The sequence below is a fragment of the Aythya ferina genome (genome assembly GCF_964211825.1).
Source record: "Aythya ferina genome assembly, chromosome: 1".
Taxonomy (NCBI): domain Eukaryota; kingdom Metazoa; phylum Chordata; class Aves; order Anseriformes; family Anatidae; genus Aythya; species Aythya ferina.
In genome coordinates, this window is record NC_140296.1 from 92,047,238 (window position 1) to 92,066,498 (window position 19,261).

Genomic DNA, 19,261 nt, shown 5'->3' on the forward strand with positions numbered 1-19,261 from the left:
GGCAGTGCCCGTCCTGCTGACGATGCTCCCAGCAGGGCTTAATTGGTCTGGCACAAGGGATGCAGCGAATGCAAAAGAGACTTTTTTTTTTGGAGGGGGGCGGGGGGTGCCAGGCAGCTTCTGAGCTGAGCCAAGCTGCTGCCACAGCAGGGTGGGAGCTTTTAGACCTGGAAAGCTGCTCCTGGGGCCGGGGCTCGGTGGGTGTAAGTTGGCTTTGCCGCACCTCTGGCTGCTGCTGCTGCTCCCCCGTGCCTCGGAGGGAACCTCAGGGCAGCTCTCTGACGAAAGGACAGCTCAACACGCGGCTGAGCTGCCTGCAGCCTTTCAAGCCCAGCGCCCCTTTCCTCTGCAGCGTAAACAACCACGAAAGTTCGTAAGAGGAGACTTTAATCGGCCCAGGAGAGCTTAGGGAGGCTTGCAGCACGAGGCGAGGGACTCCTGCCGTGCTACAAATGCGTGGCTGTGACCTGCTGCTTGGAAGCGGGCCCAGTGTGAGCGATAAAGGCAGCAAGGCCTCTGACGGCAGCAGCCGCAAGCAGAGCACAGAGGGGAGGGCATGCGAGCAGATGCTCCTTGTTCCTGTCCCCGCAGCTGGGCTGGCTTTGCTCTGCCTGGGGGCACTGACACATGCCTGCCTGTGGCCATCCTTGCAGCTCACACCATGTTTCCTTTGGCTTATGAGGAGCTAGGTAAAAACAGTCCAGTTTCAGACTTGCCTAAGTGCATCCCCAGAAGAGTTTGCTCCTTTTAAAATGATATCAGATATAACGTGAATTGGGGGCTGTGTGGAGGAGTTCTCGTTGCCTACAAACCTGCATTTTGTGGACACTACCTCCGATTTGCATGTGTAGGCGTGCCGCAGTGCTTGCAAGATCCCCAGCACACACATACAGAATTATGTGCCCTCCTGTGACCGTTTTTCTTCATTTTGCAGCCTGAAGGAGTGCAGCTGCATTTGGGGAGCTGCAGCTTTGCACCGTGCCTGACACAAAGAAGAGCAGAGCCCTCCATGCGCTTGGAAATCGTTCAGTAACGAGAAGCTACCGACAGCGATCGCTTCTCTTCCCAGACGTATAGCTTCTCTTCTTTTTGTTCCGGTAACGGTTCATTCCCGCAGAGCGATTTTCATTTTCATTACCACCCTGTTGCAGCAGAAACTTAATCTCCCTGAAAGGAGAGGCGCTGAGTAGCAATGAGTCACCCCGGTTCCCGTAAGGAAGCCCCTTCAGGAAGCCTCTCTAGCAACGATGTCCTGCGCAGCCCTGAGCAGCCGCTGAGCTATTCAGCCTTAACACTGCTGACAGCGTGTAATACTGCCCCGGAAACCTTCGGAGATTGCTTGTCAGACACAGCCAGGGCCTGCCGGTGCCCAGGCAGCTAATTGAGCTGCAGACAGGTCTTGGGCGAGGAAGCCGAGGGAAAGGAGGTTCCCTCTTGGCTATAAATGGCAAGGGACCAAAAGGTACAGGAGTCATTTTGTGAGCGAGCACCAGTGGCAACCTGGGACGCAGTCAGAAAAAATAAGAGACTGTCTCTGGGGATCGTGAAGCCAGCTGAGAAGCTGAGTTGCTAAAAGTAATGGTGTAAGTGGCCTGGGGAGAGGGGCGGCTTTGAGGACAGGTTGTGAGCATGGGGGCACAGTGAAACTGGTGTGCAAGTTGCCAAAGAGGAGGCACTGAGCACTGCACTGAGCCTGTAACAAAAGGGGCTCAGTATCCCAGAAACCTTTGGTCCCTGGGTAACAGACATTTTTCAGGTGGAAATAGGGAGACAATACATTTGCCATTAATTTTTAATTGTAATAGAGTATTCTGTAGTGATAGGTGGTTTCTGCTGTACAGGCAGCCTGCAGCATGCAGCGGCCTGCTGGAAACCTGCTCGCTTGTAAGGCTGCTACAGGAAGAACACAGAGGGACTGGAAAACATTTCTAAGACACTGCTGGAATGCTGAAAAAAATATCATTATTACACAAATCAAGCTTTTCTGTTGAAGTGCTGCGATTAAATCATGGTTTTAGGTCTTCATTTTAGTTTCCTTAGGCACAAGAGGGTGGTATAGGTCTCGTGCTCCACTGGTGCTGAGGAAATGCTGGGGCCTGAGACACAGCCCTCCGGGATGAGGTGGGGTGTAGCTGCTGGGGTGCTCATTTGGGGCTCAGAAGAGCGGGATTTGGTACCCTGAGCAGCCACGGGCCTCCTGTGGGCCAAATTAGCTGAGGAGCTGAGCTTCTGGAGGAGCACTCTTAATTTCAGAGGGGGCATGCTGTAGGATTCGGTCCTCCAAATTGCATTTCTGCTTTGTTCTCTTTTCACGTGACTCCCCTCCTTTGTGAATTAATCTGAATGCTGTTATGTGGGTTGCAGAAGTCCCTGGGATAAGTATCCGAAGGGGCTGGTGGACACCACGGGGCCATCATCTCACTTGGCGGCCACAAGTGAGTCACGGTGACTGAGGGCTGTGAAGGCTGCTAACAGGACTCATTGCAAAGTCCTGTGAGACCTTTCCAGCCCAGGAGATGTTGCTCCTGCCATGTAGTAGAGGAATCGATGGAGAAACAAGGCCCTGGTGCTCTGCTCCTGCCTGGCTTGGGGAGCAGCGGTCTGAATTTGGGCAGTGTGAGCTCTGGGGCCTCGTGCTGTGAAAGCAGGATGGGGCCACTGAGAGGGGCAGGCCTTGCATTTCAGGGAGGGCGAAAGCTAGTGTTGCTGTTCTCGCCACCATGAATTATGTGAGGGAGAAATACTCCGGCCCTGTGCTCCTCGCCCCTCCAGATGGGAGAGCACTAAGAGCCTACATGAGGAGAGAGGAGGAAACAAAGAATTAAGCACGGCTTTCTGCACGCTTCCAAGGAAGACATAAGGGCGAAGGTCGTCCTGGAACTGAGGGGAAGATAAAAAAGAAACTCGTTTCCAAGGATTCAACCCTTAAGCACAGTGACGTAGAAAGAAGGAGATGCTGTTTGTGGAGCAAGTGAAGAAGGAAATTAAAGCCCGGGGAACGACGAAGCAGATCACCGGTGCTTTGAGGCAGGGCTAGGTGGTGGGCCTGCCCCTGGGGGAGCTGTCTACCAGAAGCAGAAGCCACCACCTGCAGCTGCTTCACCCGTGGTGCTGGCACGTGGTGCTGGTCCCCGGGCCGGGCCGTGAGGACATCCATGTGTGTGCTCCTTCATCCTCCAGGCCTGGCTCCCTTCCCTCCCCTAGGGGCTGCGGGGCCGGATGCTTTTTGACTGTTAAATCCATTCATTCTCGAAGGGCTCTGCTTCCTTGGAAAGTAAAATCAATTCTCGAGAAGCGGGTGACCTAAGCTTTGGGCTATGTCTTGGAAACTGGGAAATGTCCCACGTGCTTTGTTCCTGCTGCTAAGTGGAAGCCCACTGAGGCTGGTTGGGCCTGTGGCACCATGCTGGCTGCAGGTCGTGGCACCTCCACACCTTCAGCCAAGCCCAGGATTACCCTTCCAGCCCCCTTCAACTTGTGGGGTCTCAAAAAATGTCCTTCCTTCATTTCACGAGGCAACTTCCCCACACCACAGAGCCTGCTGGTGGCTTGGACGGTGTATCTAGCAAGCTGACAGCAGGTTAGCTGCAGAGAGGCTGTCCCCAAAGGGCTGCGAATCCTGTCTTAACCAAGCAGGCTGGTGCTTTTGCTTCCCTGCATCAGCAATGAGCAGTTGCTGCAGGGGATAGAGCAGAGCTGAGAAAGGAAAACAGCAGCGGCGGGGACCAGAGTGCTGCATGAAGCCTCCTGGTCTGCCTTGAACTATTGAGCTGGGCACCAGGAGCTGCCAAGGATGGGCTGATGGCCTCAGTCAGCTCCGCGGATAATCCTGCAGAGAGGACGGGAGGCAGGCAGGTAGGTGCCATTTACCCTCACCCTCCCCAAGGGCTCGCTGTGATTCCCGTCCTTCCTCTACCAAGCAGGGTGTGGGTTGTTTTTTCACTCTGGAAATCTCACTGTCCTTGAGTTCAGAGTAGCAGCCAAGGCCAAAGCTGCAAAAGGACAGGGCAGAAGGTCTCCTAGGTGCCCGTGACTGAAGGTGGGAGTCTTTTCCCACGTCTTGCCCTTTTTGCTCCTTTCCACAAAGACAGGCCCCTTCTCCTATCCCTCCCTCTTTCCCCTTACAGGGATTAAGCACTAAAAATGCAGAGAGGCCTTTGTATAGAAAAAAGGCTGAAAACTGCTGTGGCTACGGGAATATGTCTGTTGTCAGCAGCACTAGACCTAATGCTCGTCTGATTTGGACTTCTGCGAAAAGGCAAGCAGAAAGTACCTTCAGTATCATGCAGATGATGCTATTGATTGCAGGGCTTCGGGTGCCTGAGCCACGCTGGGAGGGGGTGAGGACGAGATCAGTGCCAATAAAACGTTACCAAATTAGCACCATTTATGCATTGTTTAACAGATTTTCTGCACAAGGCCAGAACTAATTTGTAATTGAGCAGCGGAGGAGCTGTCTGCAGGCAGCTGGCTGGATTCAGGGGTGACTCAGCTCGCTACGCATGTGTTCCCTCAGATCCAGTCATTTCCCTCCTCCTGCTCTGCTTTTCTATCTTAAAATACATTGGAAGAAGTAACTGAAAGTACACGCCTAGCACTATTATATGGGGTACAGGTTTCCATGAAGGTCCCAGGTTTTCTTTTGGGAAAAGCAATGTGCAACATTTGTAAAAAAAAAAAAAAATAATAATAATAAAAAAATAAATTGGAGTAGGGTTTTTTTATTTCTCTGTTTGCATTTGTGGGGTAAGACTCACAATATGGAGCAAAAGCAAAAGCACAAAAGGACAGACATGCAGACATGGGAGTTTGCTGGTATAGAACTGTAGCAAAACATAACCTCAGTGTCGATGATGTTACTTTTCAGATGAGCAGCATGGCAAGGCACTCCCAAGCCATTGCGAATGCTCTACACCTTATCTATCATGTATGCAGAGTCAACCCCACACGTGAGCATTGCTAAGCAGATCTCCACCTGCATTCCTGCAGCACCAATGTTTCTGCATTTGCCTGTGTATGCCTGGAGCATATCTGGTGGCTCTTTGGGCTGAGATGCTCTAGAGCTCTTTCCCTGGCAGTTAAAATGAAACTTATCTGTTTCTCTAGGAAAAGATCAGGGAGAGAAGTGGGAGACTTTGAACACCCGATTGATTTCTTTCCACTCCTTCTCTGTGAAGGCAGGGAGCTTGGGAGACCTTTGCCTTTGGCCACACCATCTAGCAGAAGCTTCCCAGGCAGAGTCCCTCCGTGTGGAAAGCTGGTGGGGTAAGAACAAAACTTGTGTAGCTGCAGAGAAGACAGATCTCAAAGCCACCTTTTGATGGCCTTTGTGATTTGTCACAAGAACTGGCTCCGTAGAATTTTTTATTGTTTTTTAAAATACATCCCTCCTAATGGGTGGAAGTGGGCTTCTTGCACCTGCATAAAGAAAAAGCCTCTTCCTACAGGTTAGGAAGAATTTGAAAGCTTGCGTAGTGTACACCAGCATTTCAGCAGGGACGTTCCCCTGATCTTTGCTCCAGCAGAACTAATATTTGCTTCATCTGTTTTGAAATGAATAAGAAATTCCAGCAGCTGCCATCTCAGAGGAGTAGCGCAGAAGGGTATGGTTAACATCCAGCATTGTATTGAGCTCCTGGGATTGCCAGGCGAGGAATCTCTCCACTAATGATGACATTTTTAAAAACACTCTGAAGGTTTGATCTTGGTCCCATTGGGCGTTTTGCCATAGATCTTAATGGCTCTGTGGCTGATCTCTTAATCTCTAATGCACCTGTGCAAACTTGACAGTTTATTGCAATTTCATGCTTTTTGGAAATCGCCTAACACTAATGCCATAAGAGAGATCAATTTTTAAGGTCATTAGCTCAGGACACAGCAAATAAATAGTGAGAGAAAACAATCCGTAAATGTCATATTTGTTTAACACACAAAGTAGCTCCTGAAGAGCAGTTATCCTTATGTCTAGAGGCAGCACGAAAATTACATGCTGTGCCTAGGAAATGTGAATCTGAAGTGAAGAGTATAGCATGGTTTGTAGTCATCTCTATTCCATTCCCTTTCTCCTCGTTGCTTCCCATGCATACATTTGACTTATTCACCAATATATTTAAATGGCAGGACAAGGTACAAGGCAAAAGACTTGAGGTTCTCCTGCAGCTGAGCTTTAGTAACAGTGTGCTTTGCTTTGAGGATAAACACTGCTTTTTAGCAGCTATTCCCAACAGAAGGAATTGTGTGAAGTGGGAAGACTTATCCCTTCTCCACGTCACTAGGAAAGACACAGGATGCCTAAGCGTAACCTGAGGCAGAAACAGATGAACCCTTTATCATTGAATCATGCCTGTTCCAGCAATATTTACACTTAAAACTGAGTCCCAAGCCTGCCAGTGGTTCGCTTGCGCAGGCAAGCCTCAACCCATCGCCAGAAATGCCATTAGGGTGGGAAAATTACTAGAAAGACACACCAACATTAATTCTGCTAGGGATTAGATAAGGGAACAAGACGAGTGAGGTTGAGGGAACTGTAAGCCTCCTGCCCTCCTGTATCCCCATAAGCTCTGCCTGACGGAGCGCGTTTGCCAGATGGTGTGATGAGGAGAGGCCATCCACGCCTGCCACTGCTGGAAGACCAGCATCTGCCTGGCTCTTTGCCCCAGGTATTTCGGGGTCACTGATACATTTTAATTTGGTCTAGCAAAAGGCTTCTCCTTAGGTGGTCTTACGGATGCCCTGAAGAGGACCTCTGAAGATCAGATCAGTGGTGTCACCATATCTTCAGTACACAGGATAGTTTTGCCAGTAAAACCTTACCCTGTGGCCCATATCACTCCAAGACAGGGTGTCCCCGCCAGAGAAGCAGCTAGGGGCCCTGGCACACTCCTGACAGACCATGAAGGTGCTCTTAGAAAAGACTGCTTCTACCCTTCCCTGTGTCCATAAAATCAGGGCACGGTATTGTGTTATGATTCCCCGAATGAGAGGCTTTGTCCTTCTCTGTCACCACCTCCCCTTCCTTGCCTTAATTTTCATCACAGGACACACTCTCCAGCAGTCCTGGAGAGCTTGTGGGGAAGCACAGATTCGCAGATTCAAAAGAACCCCCAACTTATTTCCAAGCCATCTTTTGGAAGATTTGAGAAGTCATTTACAGTGCCTTTCCCTTTGGTGAAACCATGCTGAGAACCAAACCCTCAGCTCCTGAGATGGATATTTTATAAAAAAGTCATCCTTCCCTACTTCAGGCATCTAAATGAGTTGGTAGATTTGTCAGCTCTCCAAAGACTGAATGGAGCCCCAAGTGAGTCATTCAAAGCACCCAAGTGTTTCTTGGTTTATGCTGAGCATACAGGGCGTTGAACCTCCGAAAGCAGTGGGTGGAATAAATAAGTGTGGTGCACAAGTTAGATGGGATGAAATGCACATTCCTTTACGTGCTACAGGAATGCCGGGCTATCAGCAAGCCCAGATAAACTTCAATAATGGATAACTGCTACAAGATGTTGTGTCACACTTGGGTTAAGCATGACAAGAATTTCCCCAGTGTAAGAAGATGACGTTTGCTGAAAGTATGTACTTTTTTTTTTCTTGCTTAAAATATTTGTTTATTCATTCCAGAGAAAGTTAACACTGTGAATTTACATTTTATAATGTAAATGTTAGTCTGCTAGCTAGTTTGTCTTTTTGGCAACATTTCTCCGAGCATTAGCAAAATGTTTAATGGTTGTTTCATTCATTACAATTTTATGCGTTTCCTTAACCTTGCAACTCAGCAGGGTGACGGGGCTCCAAGCGGGGCTTTGCTCTCTTTACGATGACGTCTGTTTGCTTCTCCCAGGCCCAGTGATTCAATTTCAATTGATTTGTACACCACGGGTTTCAGCCACTCTATGGTGTGTATGCAATTTAAAATAAAGAGAGACAAAGCAAAGTGATTATAAAAAAAGCTGTCACTTTTGTCACGTGAGAGGATTTGGTGTCTTTGGTAGGGTGGGGACGTGAAGTGCCAGGATTTGCTTCCGAGTGGCATGTGCGAGACGTCAGGAGACTTCTAGGAGCTTACATCCCAACACACTGCCGTAACTCATATCAGCAATAATCCAGACATTCCTGCCCCAAACGTGCAAGCAATCAGCTCTAAAGAAACAGCGAGAATGGTGTTTCCTGCAGACAGGTCCTTTTCATTCTGCTGCAGCTGTACCAGCCAAAATGACAACCCCTAAGCCAAAACGCCCTCTCCAGCTGTGAACACCACCAGACACGCTCAGGAAAGATGCCAAAGATCTGGGGAATGGGTATATTTGGGAGGGTTTGGGACACTTTCATCCTGAGCCCTCCTGTTTGCTGTCACCTGTGCTCTGAAGCACGAGTACTTCCCTTGGCCTTTGCCATGTGTTCCTTGGCCACCACCCCATTCTTTGGGAGGAACAGGCACTGCAGTGTCTCTCCTGCCCCGTAACACCCCCTACCATTGCTCTGGACCCCCGTTCTGTGCCATATTGCCCCAAGAAGGGCCTCGGTGAGGCTTACCAGGAGGCACTCGCTCCCGGCCTGTGGGCCTCCCCCATCCCATGGCTGCACGGCCCCATCCCATGGTCTGGTGGTGGAGCAGCTCTCCCCTTTATGGGCTTGTAGATGTTAATGAAGCTCAAAAGATCCAGCTCACTTGTGGCATTGCAGGTGATAAGGGAGCTTATACAGATCCAGGAGGAGGCTGGACAAGTCTGTGGAGAAAAAATCCACTAGAGCATCACCAGACAGGTTGTAGGCCTCACAGCTGGTTCAGGAAATCCCTGAAACACAAGAAGCTGTCGGCTGGAAGTGCAGGCAGCAGAAGCATCAAATAGAGTTGCCCTGTGCCTGGAGGGCCGGGGTTGCTCAGCCTGGCTGTGTTTTTGCCCTGCCATGTCTTCATCAGCCCTGTGGGCTTCAGCTGTTGGTGCCCTCAGCTCTCCACCTCTGCCTCACACTGCCTTTGTCCACTGCTGTCAGACAGCTGGGGCACCCGAGCTGGGTCAAAACCCAAGGATGTTGTGTTTTCATGTTTTGATTCCTTCTCTGCCGAACCCATTGCCTAAGCCGGTCCAAAACTTGGCCCCACAGGCAGTGGTGCTACGTAGGGCGAGGGAATGACACCGGACAAGAAGGGAGGATTATGTTGATTGCCCGAGCCAGCATAGCTGCCGGTGGCTTTGTATTGTGAAACCAGAGCCTGTTAGTCCTGGTGTTACTACACCCACAGGAGCTTTTGCAGCTCCAGCCTCAGCTGACGGCAACAGCTCCCCGTTAAAGTGAGGAGCGTGCTAATTTGCAGCAGCAAGGAGTAATTGTAGAGAATACCCCGTGGCTCCAAATACTGCACATCAATCTGACCCGACCTGTGAACACATCGCTCTGCTGTGGCCGTGAGAGCTGCGGGCTGCTGGCATGGTCGTGCCTTTGTAGTCAGACAGGTACAGATCCAAAACACGTTTTCTTCTTTTCACAGTTACCGTCGTCAGTAAGGCTCCAAATCTCTCCCCACCAAAAACTCCAGTGCTGGAGTTTTTCCAGGTTTGAATCCGTGGCTTTTAAAATCCCTGGGATGTTTTCGTATTTCTCTGTTAGGAAAAAAAAAAAAAAAAAAAAAAAAAAGGAATTATATAACTATATAGGTGTCTATATATACCTATGTATGTATCTACATAGTTATATAACTGCTGAGAAGGGTAAGTCCTGCTATCTTAATGATATTAATAAAAATAAAAATAAAAAAGGTTCTATGCAGAGCAGTGAGCATACCAGCCAGAAAAATGCTGTTATAAAGTAATAGTGGCCAGATTCCCCTGTGGGCTCTGATTGCCGTGCAGCTTTCCGGGAATTCACTGTAGCCCCAAACCCAGCTTAACGAGCTGCTCCCTGCCACTGCGGCTGCTCCGAGCGTGTAGCTGGACCTGTGGCTTTGTCCCTGTATAGAGCAGAGAGTTCCCAAATGCATCTCCTGCTGCTTGTGAAGCCTCCCGCTGTGGCTTGTATAACCCCAGCAATCAATGCACGACACGCGGCAGCAATCCATACATCACTGTCTATTTCCCCACTGTACACCCACCCCTTTCCAGCCTGGCATCCTGCAAGTCATCGACCCTCCGGGGCAAAATTTCCCTTTGGAAGTAGAGTGGCCTTCTGTGTCACCAGCCACTCTGCAAACCTTAGAAATAGGTCTCTGGGTAAAAAGCTGGGGTGTTCTTGAAGTATTTCGTCCTATACCTGAAAATCCCAAACCGAGCCGCCCGTGCTGGCTTGCTTTCGCAGCCACGGTCCCGGCGTAGGGGGGACAGGGTGGGGACTGGCTTCCTGGCCATGCTTTCCTAGCGGAATTATGGGCCTACAGCAGAGACCTCATTTTCTCCAGATGACTCAGGAAATACCCTCCCCATCAGCTATTATTGCTTAAATAATAGGGAGGGAAGTGCAGCCGGCTTGAGCAATATCTGAGGTACTCCATTGGGCACATCCCAAATCTTGTGTAGGGCAAGGCTGCTAGGACAGCTGATTGTAATGTCACTCGGTGGGTGTATACGCTTCTCTTTGTGCCCCAGAGTGATGAGGTCATGTGGAAAAACACAGATACGTATTTAGAAGTCGGCAAGTTGGTGAACAGAAGCGTTACAGAAACGCTTCCTAAGCATGGGCCCGTGCTGCCAACGTTTGTGCATACATTCAGCTCGAATAATGGGGCCTCTAGGTAGGAAAACATGCGTACAAATGTTCGCAGGATTAAAACCTTAAACGTTAAGTTTCCAGAAAGTCTAGTCCAGGAAGGGAAAAGCCTGTCGAGGGAGAGGTCTGCTGGGATTTGATTTATGAACAGGACATCCTGCTTAGGTCTGAGATCTTGCAGATACGATTCTAGTTGGACTGCTGGGTTATTGTGATGGCAAAGAAAAGGAGCTCACCCTCTCCCCGGCCTGCTAGAGGCCACCCCAGCCTATCTGGGCATCGCATCAGTGCTACACATTTGGCATTCTTTAAGGCGTTTCATCACCGCTGTTTACTAAGTGATGTTAAAAATGCACGGCATGTGGCCAGCTCCATGCAAGCAGACTGGTGTTCCTGTCGTTAATTAGCAAGCTGCATGCTGTCATCGGTGTCGTGAAGCTCAGTGCTGGTTCCACAACCCAGCCACAGGAGAAGACTGTCCAGAAAGCTGGGGCAAAAGGCAGAGGGCTCTTAAGAGGATGCTTCCAGGCTCCTCTGCAGCTGCATCTACACAGGGTGCCGTGGGGAAGAGAGAAAGGCTCCACACCACTCTCTAGTAGGAGATAGGAGACGTGCTCTGGGGTGGTGATGCTGACACATCTTCTGTGGCCTGAGAGGCTCGGTCACAACAAAGAGGCTTTAGAAAGCTGCTGTGCCCTTGGTGCCGTGGGTGCTGGTGCTCAGCTCCGACCGTGGAAGGGCTGGCTGCCACGGGCTGCCAGACTGTCCCCTGGCTTTAGATGGAGTTGCAGTGCTCCAGCACCTCGAGCTACTTCTCTGCTGCACGATTACGTGGTGCCAGGGCACATTCCCAGACGTTATGGCTGAGTCATCTGTGCTCTGAAATTGTGAGGATGTCTGAAGCACGCCTGTGGTCCTTCAGATGTTCCCCAGGCATGGCTCGGAAGCCAGCGGGGCCTGGATCCCATTCCCGATAGGCATTTGAGATGAAACTGCCTTGGTTTGACAGAGAAGAAAGTTCAATAGCCTGGACGTGGAACATCCCATCCCGGCCAGCCTCAGTGCCAGAGGACAGACCTGGGCATGTCTGATGCACTGCTACAGACACAGCCTCGGTGTCTCCAGCTGCCTGTCGTTAGGATAGAGGGCTCTTGTATTAAACAGGAGGGTTACAGAGGATCGTATAGTGCTTTAAAGGTCAGTGCCGCTGTTGACTGTTCAACTAAATATAATACAGTGTGGCTTGATGGTAAGGAAGGAGGTGGGCAAACTCACTCCTCTGGCTGCTTCCTCGTGTGTGAAGGAAGGAAGTGTCTGAATTAGAAATGGGCAAGCTGTGTTTACCTGTATTTCCCTCTAGCTACGACACTGACTAAGCCAACTTTTTACCTTGTTCCATTCCCGGCATGTCCCTTATTTATATCTTTCCCTTATCCATCCCCGTGTCCCCCCAAGCTCACGATGGATCTCGTACTTGGTTGGGCACTGCAGAAAAACTCCAGCCCACCGCACTGCCAGCGGACAAGCTGAGCACGCTGTCAGGAGCGATTCATCCAGCCGCAGATTAACAGGGGAGTCCTGCAGGCACAGTTTCCTCCCTACCTCATTACTTTGTCTCCGAGTGAATTCCTGCAGTTGATCTTCGTGCTTTGCCGTTTTCCTAGAAGTCATGGCTCTCCATCTTTACCTCCAGGGACAGCGACACCAAACCAGAAGCCCCGTGCGGGTGACACGCAGCCGCCTCGCAGAGCCTTAATTTATCTTCCAGCTGCTGATGTCCAGGTAGCTGTGCCATCTCCAGAGCGAAGGGCTTCTGCCAGGCTGGCTGCCCGCAGCTTCCCCTTGGAAATCCCCCGTTTCTAACCTTGTAAGTAGCCCAGGAGGTATGTGAGGCTGCTAAAATTAAAATGGGAACAGGGCGCATGGTACGACAGCTGCGTGGCCTCTGAATCAGTCATTAATCTAAGGGAAAAGCCCCGTGCCCCTGCCCCACAGCTGTTCCAGCATGGGCATGGCCCTCAAACACAGGGCCGTGGGTCTGGGAGGCAGCTGGTCCGTCTGTAGAGTGCTTTGTCCTGGTCTTTGCCCTGCCCCTTCCCCACAGTTTTGCTTGGTTGTTCTGTCTCCTTTCCCCTCGCAGTTCTGCAGGGCCATGGCCCCAGGAGTGACCCCCTCTTTTAAGCAATTCTGTGCTGATCAAGGCTTTCCTTTGCTCCCAGCTCGTGCAATTCTCTGCTGATGGCTCTCATGCCAGCCTCCTCCACAGCCAGCTGGGCCTGGTGGCACCAAGCAGAGTCCCAGCACCTAACTTGCCCTCCTGCTGCTCGGGATTGTTGTGCCCAAGCCCGTAACAAATTTTGGGATGAATTTTTTGGTGGGGCTGGATCCAGCCCCAAGCAGGGCATCCCGGAGGAGCAGCGGGTGCTGGGATGGACACGTGGCAGCGGAGGAGCTGCCCCCTTTTTGCTCACACGCTTTCAAGGTGACTTTGAGAGGGTCTGCAGTATTTTGAGCACTTTTTCCACGTCTGTCAGTGGAGGCTCCAGAAATGAAGTGCCATGCCTGATAGCCAGCCTCGTGAGACAGAGCCTCCGCCGCTGTAAATCAGCAGCCGTCCCCTGCTCCCACTTATTCCTTGCGCTCACTTATGGCCCGTGCTCCCGGCTGTCCTGCCAGGATGGCAAGAAGCAGTGGAACAAATCCAGGTGTAATTGCTTCTCGCAGAAAAAAAAAAAAAAAAAACTGCAGGGAAAGCAAGCTCACTTAGCGAGTATAAATCTAGGTCTGATCGTTTTCTTTTCCTTGAAGGAAAGCAGAGTTATGATGCAAAGGCAGAAAGACAGGAATGCCATAAAACAGGCGAACAAGGGTAGATGGGTTTGCCATCTCACGGCCTTTTTTTCCTACATGCACTTGCCACACCACAGCTAGCATAATGGACTTGGAGAAAACCTGAGGGAATGGCTACATGAACTGCCTTCTAAAGAGCCTGGGCTAATTCTCATCATTACTTTGTGGTGTTTTTCACCAGTGGGTCACTCCATTGATTTTCACTGCAGTGACACAGCTGTAAAACAGGCTTAATGTGGTGCAGAATCAGACCTTATGTATCTAAATTTGTTTTTCAGAACTGCTTTTCCTACAAGGAAGAAGCATCCCCCCCGAGTTTAAAGGTAAGCTCCGGATGTTCACTGCAGCGTGGAGATCTGTGGGCATAAATCCTGTTCAGATGACTTTATAAAGCACCGATGTACTCCGCAGCACCAGGACTTAACCTTGGGATGTTCATTTTCTGTAATGTGATTAAGGAGCCTTTCCCCCTGCACAGCAGATATCTAAGCAGGTTTTTGTGTACAGAAGAGGAGCAATTGTCCAGCTTTACGCAAACGAGGCGCTACTTCAGTGCTTGCCCTGTGAAGACACTTCAGTTTCAATGGGCTTCAAGATTGCACTTTTGTGTTAAGTGGAGCTGTGATCTTTTTCCAATGAGTGTTGCTATGCAGGGCCAATTTGTGACGTCCATTATTCTAAAATAAGTAACTTCTGCACAGCAGAAATATGCTCCACTTGCACTGCTAATCTGTCTCTCACACAAAGGCGTGTTTGGAAGAAAAGTTATTTATTGCAAGTAATAAATGCAGGTTCTCAAAAGCATTTATAACTTAGTTTCCAGAGTCAAAGCACTCTGGTTTGAAATAATTTCCTTTCAATTTTCTGTATTTTCAATCTCTTTCCTGGCTGTTTAAGACCATATATCGCATAGTTAATTATTCTCCAGAGGAGGATCTCAGGCATTGAAAATAGAATATACTTAACCAAAATTGCTCATGCCAGAGTCTGTCCTTCAGGTATCAACTATTGCATGCTGTAAGACAGCAAACCTGGCTCCGTGTTAAATAAGCATGTCACGCTGAAGTCCCTAGCCTCACATGTGAAGGCTTTAGATCTTGTCTGTGTGGTTTCTGAAGTCTCCTCACCCATTGGTATGACAGTCCTCTGAATGTCCTCTGGTGGAGGATGGAAACTGCAGTTAACACTTACCCACTTTGTCTGGAATCACAGATTTGGGATTGGAAACCAGTTTGTCTGTATTTGTGTACAGTATCTTTCCCTCTAGATAAGCCGCATCACAGTAAGAGAAGAGCTGGTGAAATTCTTCCCCAAAGAACCCAGAAACTTTCACTTCTTTAGAAACCACGAGTTACTCGCTGTTGAGGGCTCCACTTTCTTGAGGCTAAAGGGCTTCATGTGATTTTTATATGACTGTTTTCAGGAAGGGGAAATGAAAACATACCAGTATTTGGAACAGTTCATCAGGTTAGTTTGGGGTTTCTTTGTGGCTTTGGCTACGAGGTACCATGGGACTGGGAAGTGCAACTGATTAACTCCATGTCAGCAAAAAAAACGAGTGGTTTGCCCTCCTGTTGTGCTCCCGTGTGAGGCTCATAAGAGAGGCTGGCCCTTTCCCTGCAACAGCAGCTGGCTGTGGATGTGCAGCTGCACAGCTCTGTGCTGTGGGACAGGGGCTGACTGCAGCCTCGTGGTCTGAAGGGTTTGCATGGGGCTGGAGCACAGCTGCATCCCTCTCTTCTAAAATAATCGCAAACACATTTACAGCCGCCCAAGCGGGTATGGGAACAATTAGCAAAGTGGAAAAGAATGTTTGCAGCAAATAATTCATCGGCTTAAAATCCCTACCTGTCTGGTGTGCTAGGAGGGGGTGAAACCGCAGGCATTCCTGTCGTCTCTGCCTTGGGAGGGCTGGCAGAGCTTACGGTTCAAAGAGGGGCCAAACCACTGCACCTAGGTCACACAAAATCACCGTGGCAGTGCTGGGAATACCCGCATGTCATTCTCAAACTCCTTCCAGTATTTCATCCTTTCTGGCAGATGGTGTGAGTCAAAAGAGGTTTCTCCTGTTCTCCGAGAGACCTTCTGCTTGACAGCTCTGTCCTCTGAGGAAACATTCATTCGTAACAAGTTTGGCTTGAATCAGTTTGGCTCGATTTTCATGTTTTCTTATAGCCCACAGCAAAACTTGTACCCCAGTGTCACTTGTTTCCACAAACATCCCTACGAAATGCAGGGCAAGCCGTGTTGGCTGCTCTCCACGGGGCTGGAGAACAGAAGACCCAGCCATACCAGGCAGCTCCTTAGCAAGGTGCAAAGCGTGTGAGAGAGCCCAGCTCAGCGACTACATTCACCAGGTATAAGCCACCCACACATCCATCAGGCAGGGGGCTACAAGCAGCTGGTAGTACGACGTGAGCTTGCACGTCCAGCCATTTACACAGCATCGGTGCATTGCTGCTGCAGCCTGTTTTAACTGTGCCATCAGTTGCATGGCTGGCATTTGTTACTGCAAAGCACAGCTGTGCTTACATTGCTTATGGAGGAGGCTGAGTTCCTCTGGATGGCAGGGCTTTCTTGGGATCTTTCCTTCCCTATCAGCCAGGCTGCTGTAAGCAGTGTGTAAAGGGAGACTGCTGAAAGCCATGAGCTTGTCTGAAAAGGCATGGCTTGCTTCTCTTTCACTTCCCTCCTCTGGACATGGATCCAACAAAAAGCTGGTATTTATGTGTGTGTAAGGTATACTCACAGGGGTGGCTGGAAAACACTTCAGGCACCACAATCTGGTCAGTGCTTGTCCCAGGCGTGGTTTGAATCCAGCCTCATGCTCTCCCACGAATATCTGGGGAGCCATTGGATTCTCTCGTGCTTAATGAGGCTTGTAGATAACTCACCATAACTTTTTTTTTTTGGCTTGTTCTGGAGGCTGGCAATTGAGCTTTGCTTCCAGAAGGCTTGAGCTCTTACTCCTGGGTTTAGCTAGCAAATATAAACGAGGGTTCAAGTTAGTTTACTTATCCATAAAAGATACGCTTTATTTTTTACAGCTATATATACACGTGTGTGTGTGTTTGCGCACATACATAAAAAAGAAATACGGGCTGTTCCCTTGGCCTCATCCCACTTTCCATGAAAAGAGTGTTCCCCTGGAAGCTGTAGCCGTTCATGTCTCACCTGTCAAAGCAATCTAAGATTTACTAGTGACAACTGAGTGCTAATGCCTGCCATCCTTGCCCTGCAAATAGCCCGTGCATTCCCAGTCCCATGGCTTTTACGTCAGCTCTCCTCCCCAAGATTAGTTCAATCCCAGCCAGTCACCCAGTGGCCGTTTGGAGTGATTCACTCTTAGAAGTGCATATCTTCGACACTCACTAAAACTTCAGGGGGAAAATGAGTCATTTCATGTTATAGAAAGTCATATCTTGCCCTCGGTATTTCTATGTATACACGAGCGATAATCGTTTATTTTTAGATAAATTTTCTCCCCTGTAAATGCTGCTTCCTTCGATAAAGGTCGTCTTGAGAGCCACATGCTAATATTCGGCTTATTGCACGAAGGCTGCGATAGATTATTTATTTTTTCATTCATTCACTCACTCATCCGCAGCAGTGCGGTGGGCTGACAGGGAGCTGCAGCAGGAGCTCCTTGCTGGGAGCCAGCCTGGAGACAGGGCCCCTGTTGCTAGGCTTATCTGCCGAAATGTGCTTTCAGCAGTGCAGTGAAATCATCTCCTCTCTGGCATTTTCCTGCTGGTTTAATCACTCGGGTCTGCCTCCTCGAGTGTCCGGTGATGAGTGTTTTTAGGACTCAAAGTCGGGAAATGCCGGCTTTTCAGGGAGGACCGTCGGACCGTGCCTTGGTCATGGTGTCCTGGAGAAGCCACGGGCCTTGTTCGGTCCTGTCACCATCACAACAAGCCAACGCTGCGCTTGTGGGTGGGCCTCGGTGTTGGGCCAGGTGTTGTGTTGTTCCTGTGCCCCCCGCAGCAGCTTTGTGCTGGGACCTGTGGCACTTTGGGGTCCTGCCACTCCTGACATGGCACCAACGGGTGGCAGGCCTCCCTCTTCACACAACTCCCTGAGACGGCAGAGCTCCTGCCATGGGGTCAGCATGGACACACCTTGTCCAGTGTCCCCTGTGGAGGTTCATCCCTTGCCCCAGCAGATCCTAAGAGACTGGAGCAAGCACAAAACCTCCACTGTCTCTTGAAGACATCAGTGGAGAAAGGAAGGACAGGAGAGCCATGTCAGGGCCATCATCTGGACATGAGAGCCATGTCGGGGCCCTGCTGGCAGGGAAGTGGGACGGCTTCCCAACCATATTTAAACATCTTCAAGAAAAGGTCTCTCGAGTTTTATGTGCATACATGTGTTTATATTATAAATAATGTAAAAAAAAAATGGTGTTTAAAAATCCAGATGCATAGCTACATGTCCCAGGGGGAGGATTACTGAATTGCTGAGGTTTGTTCGCTCCCAGGGAGGGGCAGTCGCTTGAGCTGCTTCGTGTGCCAAGCTTGGCCCATGCCTTTCTCATTTGAGCCTCCTGCCCTGTGGCACACATCTGGGGGGAAATCCAAAGGCTTCTACCCTCCCCCATGGATGTGTTTTTCTCCTCTCCTCTCCTCTCCTCTCCTCTCCTCTCCTCTCCTCTCCTCTCCTCTCCTCTCCTCTCCTCTCCTCTCCTCTCCTCTCCTCTCCTCTCCTCTCCTCTCCTCTCCTCTCCTCTCCTCTCCTCTCCTCTCCTCTCCTCTCCTCTCCTCTCCTCTCCTCTCCTCTCCTCTCCTCTCCTCTCCTCTCCTCTCCTCTCCTCTCCTCTCCTCTCCTCTCCTCTCCTCTCCTCTCCTCTCCTCTCCTCTCCTCTCCTCTCCTCTCCTCTCCTCTCCTCTCCTCTCCTCTCCTCTCCTCTCCTCTCCTCTCCTCTCCTCTCCTCTCCTCTCCTCTCCAAGCACAGCATAAAACACAGTCCAAAACATAACTCTCCCTCCTCCCCATCCTTCAGCAGTTAAATATGATTTTGGATATAAACTACGCAGATTAAAGAGATATCTGGGATATTTTACTATCATGCTGGCTCCCCAGTTCAGTAAACACTATAAATCACGGGGCCAGATACAGCTCTGACTGAACTTTCACATCAAACTTTAGCTGGATGTTGAAATAAGGTGACATACCGATTTCAAGAGTTCTGACTTATCCCCTATTGGTGTTTATGTAAAAAGAGTTCAGCGCATGGCCTTATCCCTGCATCCCGGAGATACTGCCAAATGTCTCTCAAAGCGGTGTTTTCCTGCTCCGTCTTGTGCTGGTCAGCAAGCCTCCAGGCGGAGAAGGGGTCTCAGACAGAGTCTGTGTAGGAGCTGTTTGAGCACCGATGTTATCATTTTGGCTCAGGGTGACAGAACAAAATTATCAGAAAACTAAGTGACAGGCTCGCTGCCTGCTCTATTTGAAATCATTTCTGGCAAATAACCGTATCACAGGCAGAAGACCAGACGTCTTTGTGTGGCAGAACAGAGCTGTGTTAACGAATACACGCAGTAAGGATGTAGGACCCGAGTGAGAACTGAGTCTGCGAGACGTCTGTCTACTTACAGTGAGGCTTTCTTGCTCCCTGCAGAGAACAGATGGAAATCCAAGGGAAAAGACAGACAGTGTAAGATAGGAGAGGTACGCCACAGATCTGACAGTCAGTAGTTTGACCATTTTTACT

At 49.8% G+C, this 19,261-nt stretch overlaps 2 long non-coding RNA genes across 2 annotated transcripts; one reads left to right on the forward strand and one right to left on the reverse strand.

Annotated features, from left to right (window-relative positions):
- The first annotated feature begins 936 nt into the window (after nucleotides 1-936).
- LOC311420711 lies at nucleotides 937-14,519 on the forward strand. Its single transcript, XR_014684491.1, has 3 exons — nucleotides 937-3,855; nucleotides 12,392-12,565; nucleotides 13,827-14,519. It is a non-coding gene; the product is annotated as an uncharacterized lncRNA (long non-coding RNA).
- Nucleotides 4,868-17,020, reverse strand: LOC311420720. Its single transcript, XR_014684495.1, has 3 exons — nucleotides 16,298-17,020; nucleotides 15,397-15,653; nucleotides 4,868-9,599 (listed from the first exon to the last, which is right to left on the reverse strand). It is a non-coding gene; the product is annotated as an uncharacterized lncRNA (long non-coding RNA).
- Nucleotides 17,021-19,261: the final 2,241 nt, after the last annotated feature.